Here is a 13,861-nt window from a genome sequence, read left to right on the forward strand (position 1 = left end):
AAAAATCCTTGCCTCCCTACGATAAATCCCACTTGATTATGGCATATAATCCTTTTAATGTATTGTTGGTTCGGTTTGCTAATATTTTGCTGAGGATTTTTGCATCTATGTTCATCAGTAATATTGGCTTGTCATTTTTTTTTGTGTGTGATACCTGTGTCTGGTTTTGGTGTCAGCGTAATGCTCGCCTTATAGAATGAGTTCAGAAATGTTCCTTGCTCTGCAGTTTTTTGGAATAGTTTAAGAAGGTTAACTCTTCTCTAAATGTTTGGTATAATTCACCTATGAAGCCGTCTTGTCCTGGACTTTGGTTTGTTGGGAGTTTTTAAATTAGTGATTCAGTTTCATTACTGGTAATTGGTCTGTTCCTAGTTTCTATTTTTTCCTGTTTCAGTCTTGGGAGATTGTACATTTCTAAGAATTTATCCATTTCTTCTAGATTGTCCATTTTATTGGCATATAGTTGTTTGTAGCAGTTTCTTATGACCTTTTATATTTCTGCGGTGTCAGTTGGAACTTCTCCTTTTTCATTTCCAATTTTATTGATTTGGGTCCACTCCCTTTTTTTTTCTTGATGAGTCTGATTAAAGGCTATCAATTGTGTTTATCTTTTCAAAGAACAAGTTTTTAGTTTCAGATTTTTTTCTCTTTTTTTTGTCTCTAGTTCATTTATTTCTGCTCTGATCTTTATAATTTCTTTCCTTCTGCTAACGTTGGGTTTTGTTTTTTCTTCTTTCTTTAGATCCTTCAGGTGTATGGTTAGGTTGCTTGTTTGAGATATTTCTTGTATCCCAAGGTAAGCTTGTGTTTTTATAAACTTCCCTCTTAGAACTGATTTTGCTGTGTCCCATAGGTTTTGGATTGTCATGTTTTTGTTTTTATTTTTCTCTAGGTATTTTTTCATTTCCTCTTTGATTTCTTCAGTGATCCATTCGTTCTTTAGTGGCATATTGTTTAGCCTCCATGTGTTTGTATTTTTTGCAGTTTTTTTCTCGTAGTTGACTTCTAATCTCATAGTGTTCTGTTCAGAAAAGACGCTTGAAATGATTTCAATTTTCTTAAATTTTCCAAGGCTTGTTTTGTGGCCTAGCATGTGATCTATATTGGAGAATATTCCATGTGCATTTGAAAAGAATATGTATTCTGCTGTTTTGGAATGGAATTTTCTCTATATATTAAGTGTATCTGGTCTAACGTGTCATTAGGGGCCAATGCTTCCCTATTGATTGTCTGCATGATCTGTATGTCGATGTAAGTGGGATGTTAAAGTCCAGTACTATTCTTGTGTAACTGTTGATTTCTCCCTTTATGTCCATTAATATTTGCTTTATATATTTAGGTGCTCCTATGTTGGGTGCATATGTATTTACAATTGTTGTATCTTCTTCTTAGATTGATCTCTTGATCATTATATAATGTCCTCCTGTGTCTCTTGTAACAGTCTTTACTTTAAGGTCTGATATAAGTATTGCTACCCCGACTTTCTTTTGATGTCCATTTGCATGGAAAACCTTTCTCCATCCCCTCACTTTCAGTCTGTATGTGTCTTTAGATCTGAAGTGAATCTCTTGTAGGCAGCATATATACGGGTCTTGTTGTGTATCCAATCAGCCACTCTGTGTCTTTTGATTGGTGCATTTAGTTTATTTACATTTATGGTAATTATTGATATGTATGCCATTTTGTTAATTGTTTTGGGGTTGTTTCATAGGTATTTTTTGTTCCTTCTTCTTTTGTTATCTTCTCTTGTGGTTTGATGACTCTTTAGTTTTATGTTTTGATTTCTCTTTCTTTTTTGTATATGTATCTATTATAGATTTTTGGTTTGTGATGAGGTTTAAAAAGCCATGAGGTTTTTATACAGCTATATATATATAATTGTTTTAAGTTGCTGATCTCTTACTTTCAGATGCATTTCAGCAACCTTCCACTTGTACTCTCCCCCCCCACAGAATTTTTTTGATATCATATTTTATATCTAATTGTTTTGTGTATCCCCTAACAGCTTATTGTGGATATACATGATTTTACTACTTTTGTTTTTTCAACCTTCCTACTGGGTATGTGAATGATTTCCTACCTTTACTGTATGTTTGCTTTTCTGGATGAGTTTTTTCATGCTGTAATGTTCATGTGTCTAGTTGTGGCCTTTTCTTTTTCACTTAGAGAAGTTTCTTTAACATTTCTTGTAAAGCTGGTTTGGTGGTGCTGAATTCTTTTAGCTTTTGCTTGTCTATAAAACTTTTCATTTCTCTATCAAATCTGTACAAGAGCCTTGCTGGGCAGATTATTCTTGGTTGTAGGTTTTTCCCTTTCATCACTTTAAATATATCATGCCACTACCTTCTGGCCTGCAGAGTTTCTACTGAAAAATCAGCTGATAGCCTTAAGGGAATTCACTTGTGTGTTATTTGTTATTTTTCCCTTGCTGCTTTTAATATTCTCTCTTTATCTTTATTTTTTGTCATTTTTAACTACAGTGTGTCTTGGTGTGTTCTTCTTTGGGTTCATCCTGTATGGGACTCTCTGCATTTCCTAGACTTGGGTGATGGTTTCCTTTCTCAGGTTAGGGAGTTTTCAGCTATTATGTCTTCAAATGTGTTCTCTGTTCCCTTTTCTCTCTCTTCTCCTTCTGGGACCTCTATAATGCAAATATTAGTGTGCTTGCTGTTTCCCAGAGGTCTCTTAAACTGTCCTCATTTCATTTCATTCTTCTTTCTTTTTTCTGTTCAGCAGCAGTGATTTCCACTACTCCGTCTTCCAGCTCACTGATCTGTTCCTCTGTATCATTTAGTCTACTATTTATTCCTTCAAGTGTATTTTTCATTTCAGTTTTTGTATTCTTCATCACTGTTTGTTCTTTATATTTTCTAACTCCATGTTAAAAACTTCTGACTTCTTGCTCTGCGCATCCATTCTTCTCCTGAGTTCTTTGATCATCTTTACAATCACTACCCAGAACTCCTTCTTGGGTAGATTGCCTATCTCCACTTCACTTAGTTCTTCTTCTGGGGTTTTATCTTGTTTCTTTCTCTGCAACATGTTCCTCTGTCACCTCATTTTGCTTAAGTTGCTGTTTGTATTTTTATGTATCTGGTAGGTTAGTTACATTTCTGGACCTTGGAGAAATGGCCTCCTGTAGGAAAAGTCCTATGCATCCCAGCAGTGTATTCCCCTCTTATCACCCAAGATATATGCTCTAGGGGTTCCCCCTATGAGGGCTGCTTGGGTCCTTCTGTTGTGGCAGGCTGACACTGAGGGCAGTCTGGTAGGCTTGTGTGGCCCCCAGTCTGATTGGTTGCCAGGTCCTACCTTGTGCAGAGGCTGCTGGTTGGGGTGGTGGGGGCTGGGTCATGAGGCAGCCAGCCACAGAATCCCAGGGGGCCCTGGAGCTAGTGCCAGCTCACTGGTGAATGGAGTCAGGGTCTAGAATACTCTTGGGATATTGCCCACCCACTGGCACATGAAGCCATGTCCTCGGGTTAGTGCCAGTCTACTGGCAGGCATAGCCAGATCTTGGAGTCTGTTTGCAGGGCCCAGGGGTCTCAGAGCTGGTGTCATATAGCTATTGGGGGGGGTTGATTCCTGACACAGTTGGGTATGGGGTCCTGGGTGTCCCAAAGCTTGTGTTGGCCTGCTAGTGGGCAGGGCCAGGGCCCAGCTGGCCCCAGAACAGGGTCTCCCTCATAGCTTTTTATAATGAGATAATTTAAAATAGGTCTGGCTCACAGTAGCCACTTCATAAATATTAGTTCCCTTTTTCTTTTCCTACATCAATACATTTTGAACTTGACACAAATGAAATGAAAACACAGAAGACATTTGGGGTGGTTCTGTTCTGCCTTTTCCCCACCATGGGGTGCTGGATTCCACTTAAGAGAGCTGATTTTGCCTATCCATCTGTTCCTGATTCTGTGTTTACTGATGTGACATTGGTGGCTTAAAATAAGCATGGTGGTAATATTTACACCATGAAAACTGACTAATTTTACAAATCAGCACTGTTTTGTTGTTTGAGAGATGGTTGTTAAACATTTATCAGTACACCACTACTAATGTCTATCAGTTTCTTCAAGACTAAATTTTATTATTATTCAGGGCCACATTAAGTGTCTCATCTCTTTGTCATGACCAGTAAATTTAACCAAGTTCTCATCAGTCGGGAAATAGAGAACCTCAACTGGATAAACACTATATTCTTAACTAACCAGTTAATTTCTCTGTGATTTTTTTTTGAGGGTGGTAAAAAACAAACAAACATGAAATTGACCATCTTAACCATTTTTAATTGTACAGTTCAGTAGTGTTAAGTGTGACTTGTTATTTTTTGTCTTCTATAGCATGGTTTATGTGGTGGAGGATGGGCATGATTATAAAATGTCTAAATGGTTTTATTTCATTTGCAAGAAGGTGGTTAAATTCTGTTATGGTCAGGCTTAATTATCACAATTAGTTTTCGGTTGGTTTACTTCTGGCTGGTCTTTCAGAAGTCCTTGAAACTGATTTCACATCAGGCTAGCTTTTAGGGACCTTGGTCATTGGGAATTCTGGACTTCCTTAGAACATTGAAGTCATGTGATACAGTTTTAATGACCGCCACAGTTTTCCTGACTCTCAGTTCCAAATTCCGGATACCTGAGACAGGACTGGGGTCCACCGAGCTTGGTTTCAGAAGACACAATTGCATTGCTCCAGTGCTGGCTCCATGGCAATCATTTTGAATGATGTGCTGGCAGAGCTGTTCCTTCATGTAGAGAGATTCTGGGCAGTTAAAGCACCTAGTCTAGTACAGTGTGCTTTATATATCAAATGATGATAAATGATGGCTTTAAAAAATAATTAATCAAGGTAGTTGGCATTGTAGTTAAGAATGTCCAGAATAGTATATATAGCATAGATAAAATTAATATAAAATTTCTATAATCGCAATGAGAGAGAAAGAAGAGAATTAGTTAACATAATTCATTTGGGACTCCATCTGGTTAGAATTTTAGTTATATAATTATAAAACTAATTTCTTGGATTTAAAACAGAGACCATTCTTTCTGATAGTTTCTGGTGTGATTTAAGCATTAACACATGTACACTCATATTGTTCAAATCAGAAAGGGGGTTTCAAATATTTTTAACCCCACTTCCCCACTTCAAGTGGACAAATTGTGATAAAAACAGTTGAGGTGAATAGTTCCCAGGCAAATAACAGTTTACAGTGAAGTGTGGAGTCTAGGTCTTGAGTAGGCATTTCCCCAGAAGGTGGTTATGGTATAGGACACAGCGTAGAACGTGGCACAGAGATTTGGACTGTGAGTCGTTCCTACCTACTGTTTTTACACCACTGACAAGCTATGTGATCTTGGGAACATCATTTAAAACTTTCTGGGCCTAAGTTTCCTGTCCATAAAACAGGGAGAATAATATCTATTTGACAGAAATGTTTTGAAAATTAAGTTAAATAATGTATCCTTGTACTCAGTAAATAATACTTTTACTCAGTTTTCAGTTACAGGTTATCTTTTTCATGTATAATCAACCATTTACACATATCTAATGTCTACATATTACTTCATAACTCTTTTTCAGCACCAACGATCTGGCACATGCTGTGTGGGGCGAATGGGATACCATGGCCCATCTAAAATGATCCCTGCCCTCAAGTAGCTAAACGCAAAGCTATTTGTTATTTAATTTGAGTAGCTATCACCAGTTTTTTCATATTATAAAGCCATGCCTAAAAAGCACTAGCCAAAAATCTAGAAACATGAGATGTTTGCACATGATTTTCATATTCAGTGGTCTGTAGGATATGCAGTCCTTATGGTAAAGTGTAAAGCAAGTAGCCAGCTTGGAGGACAGCCTTTTCTGGAAGGGTATTTATGGAGAAGTGTTCTTTGCCACATTGAGTTTGGGTAGCAGTATCTTCACTTCTGACTGTATGTCTTCTGTATAATACACTTGGAATTTAGCTGCTCAGAAAGCAAGTTCATTTCTTTTTAAAATATAGATTTATTATTTTTATAACTACAAATACAGTGCATTGAAGGGGACACTGCTACACTGTAATACACCACCAGAGCTCTCCTACAGGATTGAAAGACTTCTACGTCTAGCTGCTTGGAGTATCTCGAAGTGCTACAAACTGGGTGGCTTAAAACAACAGAAATTTGTTCTCTCATAGTTCTAGAGGCTAGAAGCTCAAAATCAAGGTGTTGGGAGGGCCACAGTCTCTCCAGAGCCTCTACAGAAAAACCGTTCCTTGACTCTTCCAGCTTCTGGTAGCCCCAGGCGTTCGATTTCTGTATCTGTGTTCACGTGGTAGTCTCTTTTTTGTATTTTTGTGTTCATGTCCAAATTTTCCTCCTCTTATAAACACACCAGTCATATTGGATTAGGCCACACCCAAATTCAGCTTGCTGTCATTGTAACTTGATTACATTTACAAAAACTTTCTAAATAAGATCACATTCATAGGTACCAAGGGTCAGGACTTGAATGTGTCTTTGGGGGGCACAATTCAATTCATAACATCCTGAATATTTACATTATTCTTATTAATAAGATACTACTATGGCACTTTAATAAACACTGACTCATGGTTCAGGAAAATTCAGTTTTATGTAACCATAATCTTCTTATTGAATAAATAGGCAAGGGGGAAGGCAGTGGACTTACTCCTGGCTTATAAAACAGCTCAGAAAGAAATAACCTTAATTAAACTGACCAAGCTGTAGAATGTAAGCAGAATCTGTTTTCTGTGTTCTAAGGACCAAGAACTTATCTTGAGCTCTCTGCAGTATTGCATATCTTCGAGAGTATTAATCCAGTGATTTCTTATGAATATTTGGGGGCAACAGAAACAAAAATAAGCAGATGGAACTGTGTTAAATTAAAAAGCATCTTCACAGCCAAGTAAACCATTAGCACAATGAAAAGGAAACCTAGAAAATGGGAGAAAATACTTGCAAACCACTTATCTGATATGGGGTTAATATCCCAAACATACCAGAAACGCATACAACTCATTAGCAAAGAAATAAAACAATTAAAAACGGGGCAAAGTACCTAAATAAACATTTTTTCCAAAGCATGTATCCAGTTGCCCAAGGTGCCGAACATCACTAATCATCGGGAAATGCAAATCAGAAACGCAATGAGATGTCACCTCACACGTGCAATCACAAAGACAAGAGATGACAAATGCTGGTGGGGATGTGGAAAAAAGGGAACCCTTATACACTGTTGGTGGGAATGTAAATTGGTGCAGCCTCTATGAAGAACAATATGGAAGTTTCTAAAGAAATTAAAAATAGAACCACCATCTGATCCAGCAATTCCACTTCTGGGTATATATCCCCCCAAAATGAAATTATCTCTTGAAGCTATGTCTGTACTCCCATGTTCACAGCATTATTCACAGTAGCCCAGGTATGGAAACAACCTAAGTATCTGTTGATGAATGAATGGATCAAGAAAATGGGGTATATATACACAGTGGAATATTAGTCAACCTTGAAAGAGGAAGAAATCCTATCATTTGCAACAACAATGGATGAACCTGGAGGGCATTATGCTAAGTGAAATAAACCAGACAGAGGATGACAAATACTACATGATAGCACTTATATGTAGAATTCTAAAAGCAAAAATAGTCAAATTCATAGAAACAGAGAGTAGAAAAGTGTTTGCCGTAAGGTGGTGGGGGAGATAGGAAGAGATTCATTAAGAGGTATAAACTTTCAGTTATAAGATGAATAAGGTCTGAGTATCTAACGTATAACATGGTGATTATAGTTGATAACACTGTATCATATAACTGAAATTTGCTAAAAGAGTTGAACAACAACAACAAAAAATTGGAAAGTAGGTAAATGCCCTTATTGTGACTAAATGTTACAAGGCACATTCTGGAGCTATTTCATAGTGTGGTGCTTTAAACTATGGCATACAGAAACAAGCGTCAACACCAGTAGGCTACCACCGAAAGTGGCATTTGGTATCATGAAGGATGAATTAAAAGCTACCACAGAACCAGCCACAGCAGAAGCTCCCCCCGTTAGGGTTACAGGACCCGCACAGCTCATCTCTCATCTCAGATAATGAGCCACTGTGACTCTGGGAGCTCTGCCTGGTGACAGCTGAGAGCAAAGGCCGTGACTTCTGGCTTCCAGTGCTGCAATGTGATCTTTCTTCTCCTCTTTTTGCTTTTTTCTCCGTAAAAATTGACAATGAAGACCTTTTTGAGGGGGGAAATGACATAAATCATTGCAAATGGAGATAAATCAGTTAACAGACAAGAGGAGCTGATCTGGAAACCAAGAGATAATATTGTGTGTAAAATAAAGTTCATACATTCATGAAAAATAAAACTGTGTTTTTGTTTTATGTTCTGTTTTGTATTTTGTTTGATTTTATTAGGGCATATAATAGTATCCTCTGTATTTGGTGAAAATAAAAATTATTTTATAAACTTGAATTAGAGGCATAAAGGAAGAACTCCTAAATCTGGCGTCTCATAGGATAGATATAATGAAATGTACTGAACCTTGAAATAGGGAGCTAAGTAGAAATGATCGTTATGATTATTTTGTCGTGGCATACAGTGGTCATTAATAGTGACAGAAAAGGCAAGACCTTGATTTTAATTGTGCCAGAGGTTGTTTGTAAAAGTTAGAACATCTTCTCATATGTCAAGAGAATATGAATATTCTAGACTAGGAGTTGATGCTGTGAACTAACAGCTTTGGATTCTAATTTAGTGTAAATTTTTTTTAATCAAGAAAAGAGACATTTTCAACAGAAATAACTCGCTCACGGTACATGAATACATAATTCAGGCCGCATTTTAATACCTCAAGTGTAAATGAATGAAAAACATATGAATTACATCTTCCTTCAAATATCCAAGTAAAAAACAAAAGGAGAAAATGTGCTTGACAAAATGATTGAGAGCATTTCAAGTTACAGACACACACATACACATACACACACACATTCACACACACACACATTCTGGATGACTTAGCCATTCCACATGGATTTCATTCTATTTGTAGAGTTTGTTTCCTGTCCTTTATGTATTATAAAAATTGTCTTAATTTTAGAAGCAGTACAAACACCATTTTATGATATTTAAATAAACTCAAATGTCTTCTGGCATTCCATTTTTTCAATGCTATGCTAAAACTAAAAGGAATGGAAATAGCCTAGTCCAAATATCAGGGGTTTTGGAGTGTTTTAATCGATACCTTATTCCTGTTAATAAGTCTACATGTTTTCATCTTCTTCAAACTCCACTCGTCTTAGGTAGATGTATTTACGGTCCTTGTCTGATAATTCCACTGCAGCTTCAGATGGTTTTCTCATGTTATATCTGTGCTTGGAAACTTTTTTTTCTTCATGTCATTTTTGGTCTTCCAGTTTGAAAAGCATTCTGTATTCTAGTACTCAAACATGTCCTAAAACATTACTTCCTCCAATAAAGCATTTTAAAGCTATTTGGAAAAGAGCTGACATTTTTATGGGCAGAATCAAAAATCATTCAACTATGCAAGAGTTGGATTTGCCATAAGGAGACTCCTGGTTCATTTCCTTGATTCAAAACTCTTCATCCATAGTCTTTGAAGCTGTTAATCTCTGAAGTAGTAACACCTTTCTAGTTTTTCAAGCATCATCTGAATGAACTCCTAGCCCCTGATGACGACAGGTTTGGGTTGAGAGCAGCGTCGTGCCCAAGCCATATTAGAAATGTAGATCTGGAATCTAAGAGTGAGAATAGTGCCGTATCATCATCTTTTGAAAGCTTGGTTATGAAGGAACAGAAAGTTCTTTTTGGAAAATGGTTAAGGGAGTTGAATCATACACATATTTGTTATTAAGGTCACAGGCTACACAGAAATTTCTGGCATAGCCATCCTAGGTCAGTGTGCAATAGTTGGGCACGTTGTCTTTCTAAAACCCACAAACTCAAAAACAAACAGGAAAAACAGACAAACGGTGTAAATATTTATTTGATGTAAATATTATGTCCTAAGGGGAGGCAAATGTATTCCTATGTTCAAGTCGTAGAGAGGTCTGCAAAGGCATTAGGAATCACTAATCACATATCCAAATTCTTATATATCGTTGCCCCTTGAACAACACAGGTTTGAACTGCATGGGTCCACTTATATGCAAGTTTTTTTCAACAGCAAATACCACCGTACTATAAGAGCCCAGTTGGTTGAATAATCAGTTGCAGAACTGGAGATACAAGGAACTAGGGACACAGAGGGACAACTATAAGTTATGTTTAGATTTACGACTACATGCAGGGTCAGTGTCCCTAATGCCTGAGTTGTTCAATGGTTAATTGTGTACATATTACCATGAGACATAAACTCTGGTCAGAACCTACAGGCAATGTTTTTCTACTTCTTTCTTCTGAAATAAGAATTTAAATTATTTAAATTCCTTCCTACATAAAGAAAAATATAAAGAATAAGTGTCCTCCCACAATAATTGGCTTAATTTAATTTCTGACAAAATGCCATTACAAGTCTTAGTTACTCTGCAGAATCTCAAGTGTTATTCTTATGACTAACATAGAAATATGTTAGCTTTTTCCTTAAAGAATTCGAGAGAAAATATTTTATTCAGCTAATAAGAATAAAAGTGGAAGCTGAAGTACCAAGGCTAATGACATTTATTAGCTTGTCAAGTTTCTTACTGACCACTCTTCATGTATTTGTAATTGATAAATACTCTGATCTTGAAAATGAGTAATAATAAGTTTTCAAGTCATTAAGTTTAAGTACTGATTCTACTTGCTACCTAGTGAATGATCTAAGCCTAGGAACCCAGTCTAGCCTTGCCAAAACTTTCCAAAATCCTGACTTTCATAGAACACAGTTTCCTGCTGTAGAAAATGTGGATAAAAGTAAAATTATTTGCTTCATGATACTGTTGTGAGAATCAAGTAAAGAACGTTGGTGAAATAGTTTTGTAACATTTTAAAAGACAGTGTTAATGGTTGCATTGAAAAACAAAATTCAGGGCTTCCCTGGTGGCGCAGTGGTTGAGAGTCCGCCTGCCGATGCAGGGCACACGGGTTCGTGCCCCGGTCCGGGAAGATCCTACATGCCGCGGAGCGACTGGGCCCGTGAGCCATGGCCGCTGAGTCAGCGCATCCGGAGCCTGTGCTCCGCAACGGGAGAGGCCACAACAGTGAGAGGCCTGCGTACCACAAAACAAAAAACAAAATTCATCTGAGTACATTTTAAAGATCATACTAGCTTTATTCAGGGATTCATGAATCAGGCAGCATCCAATCTAGCAGGTACAAAGGAGCTCCAGAGAGCTATACAAGGTACAAGATTTTATAGGCAGAGGGCGCAGGAAGAAGGAAGTTGTATTAGGCAGGAAGAAGCAGATTGATTATTGCAGGGTTTCTTTCCTTATAGGAGATGGTGGGGGTCTATCAGTCTGATTAGCTAACTGATGGTAATCAGTAGAGTCCCGATTGGTTTAAGATTCCATGTCTGGGAGAATCAAAACTGTAATTAAGTCTCAGTTTTGTGATATAGGGCTTAGCATAAGTGACTTCTTTTGGGGACTCATGTCTTGTTTTTAGCTTGTTTAGTGCCTATTAACAAAGGAATTAGGTTAATAATTATTTCAGGGTGATTAATATATTTCTGCACTATTTATCATTGCCCACATGTTATTTATACTGTATTAGATGAACATCATCCCTCTGCCTGTGGTCCGCACTGTTCTCAGCACAAGAGCTGGCCTCCTCTGTCTAAGTCAGCCTCACCTTCCTCTACACCCTGCCCAGTCTGCCGCTGCTGACCCCTCAAACCCACCAACCCCCAGGGCTCCTCTCCCTCTGTGGAGAATGGAGAGAAGCTCTGTTCCCTTCTCATGAGCAACTTTCTCTAAGAGGGAATCCCACAGGAGGACTGGGGAGCCTCAGCTACACAGTCCAGTCCTAGCCAGGGTGAACAAGAGCTCCTGGCAAGGAAGAAAGGAAGGATTATTATGGGGGGCACAGGTGGTAAATGGCTTCCATTGTGCCTGGACTATTGCTTTCTCTGATTTATGACTCTACTCTGAAAGACCTCATCTTTCCATCTGTGTGGTCAGATGGTTTTTGTTTCATTTTCATTTAATCCTTGTTGTCTCTTTCTTCTGTTGTACCCCGTCAGCCAGACACACCCAAAGATAGCACACTCATTAATAATAATCATCAAAACCACAAAGAGAGCTTAATTGTTATAATTAAGAATTAAGAATTACAGCATGTGTATAATCTCCCCTAAACTAATTGCATTTAAAACAAAGCAGTTAAACAATTGATTGAATTATTAATGGATTATTAATCAAGTATTGATTTATTTATTATTTAATAATAAAATTATTTATTATTAAGTATTGATTTATTAACTAAAAATGGTTTAGTGAGGGGTGTTAATATACTGTGATAATCATTTTATAATCTATACATATATCAAATCATTATATTGTACCCTCTAATACAGTGTTATATGTCAATCATATCTCAATAAAACTTGAAAAAATAAGGCAATTATTTCTACCTATAAAGGCCTGTATTCTTGAAAACGTTCAAAATGCAATTGACAATAAAGTGAACACATTAGATATAGTTTGTATGGACCACTCTCAAGTATTTTGCTCTTGGAGAAAAACACAATGTGTGTTTTATGTTTAAGAAAAAACAGTAGTAATTATTTTTAAGCTGTTCTTAAGTAATATTTATCCAAATAGTCATGCCCTCAAGAGAGACTTTTGACTCTATTTCTCCTTACCTTAATTTTTCTCTTATTGCTTATTATAGGTCAATAGAGGTAATCTGGCTAAAAGAGAAAATCTCAATGTTCATTTGGTAATTGTGGGCATGTTTGGGACGTGTTTGCAAAGGCATTTGTTAAAAGATAGTTTTAGAATTATTTATTTTAATTATTTCGAAGAAGGCAGCTTTGAGCAAAGAACTGTGACTATGTATTTCTGTTCCAAACGTAGCAAATTGCTGATATTGAATGTAAAATTTCCAGTCCATAGGCCACTACTACCATGACTCTTTTTCCCATACAAGTAAATTATATTTGAAAGTAATCAATTATTTTAATCCTCGATTTAATAAGCCACATTCATTGATAACAAAATCTCATCCATCCACTTATTCATTTCTTCAAAACTACTTGTTAAGCCCCTACTACGGGTAAGGTACTGGGGCTATAATGGTGAAGGAGAAGTTGTCCGTGACTGCAAGGAGACAGCCTGGTAAAAAGGACAGTCAGTAGTGTGACACTTGCTCCATGCAGGCTGGCACGAGCACTGTGAGATCCCATAGAAGGGGCCTAACCCCCTCTGGGCAGGAGGGTACACAGAGGTAGGGAAGTTGGAGAATTGGATCTCCAACTCATGATGAGTGGGAGTCAATCAGGCTAACTGAAGGGGTGGGTAAGAAGTCAGTGTCTTTCAGAGAAAACAAGGTAGAGGGGAAGGTGGTGGAGTTCATTGGGAGATCTGCGTTTTTTATTGTGTCTAGAACTGAGTGTGTGTTTGTTGGGGGCTGGACAAAAGAGGGTCCAGAAGAGGGGAGCGGAAAGATTAAGAGGTGAGACCAAGTTGTGAATAGAGGCTTAATCCTGAAAAGTCTTACAAAGGCATGCTAAAGAATTTGAACCGCTGAGTACAGTGGTGGGGAGTCACTGCAGAGTGTCAAGCCTGGAAGAGAAAAAATTATACTTGTTATTTAGAAATAGGACTCATTTTCAATGTAGACAATGGGCATTTTGCCCATGAGTGTGTACTAGCTATCACAAGATATGCAAAATGTAAAGTAAGATGTATTCAACCAAGT

General features: G+C 37.4%; 1 long non-coding RNA gene across 3 annotated transcripts in view; it reads left to right on the forward strand.

Moving 5' to 3' along the window:
- LOC307191260 overlaps positions 1 to 13,861 on the forward strand; it is a 360,146-nt gene that overhangs the window by 193,995 nt on the left and 152,290 nt on the right. Inside the window, exon 4 of one of the 3 annotated variants that reach the window (XR_013829670.1) lies at positions 743 to 796. The exons of the other annotated variants lie outside the window; for them this stretch is intronic. This is a non-coding gene — a long non-coding RNA (uncharacterized lncRNA). The remainder of the gene's footprint in view (positions 1 to 742; positions 797 to 13,861) is intronic. 3 annotated transcript variants of the gene reach the window in all.

The sequence above is a fragment of the Stenella coeruleoalba genome, assembly GCF_951394435.1.
Source record: "Stenella coeruleoalba genome assembly, chromosome: 9".
NCBI lineage: Eukaryota > Metazoa > Chordata > Mammalia > Artiodactyla > Delphinidae > Stenella > Stenella coeruleoalba.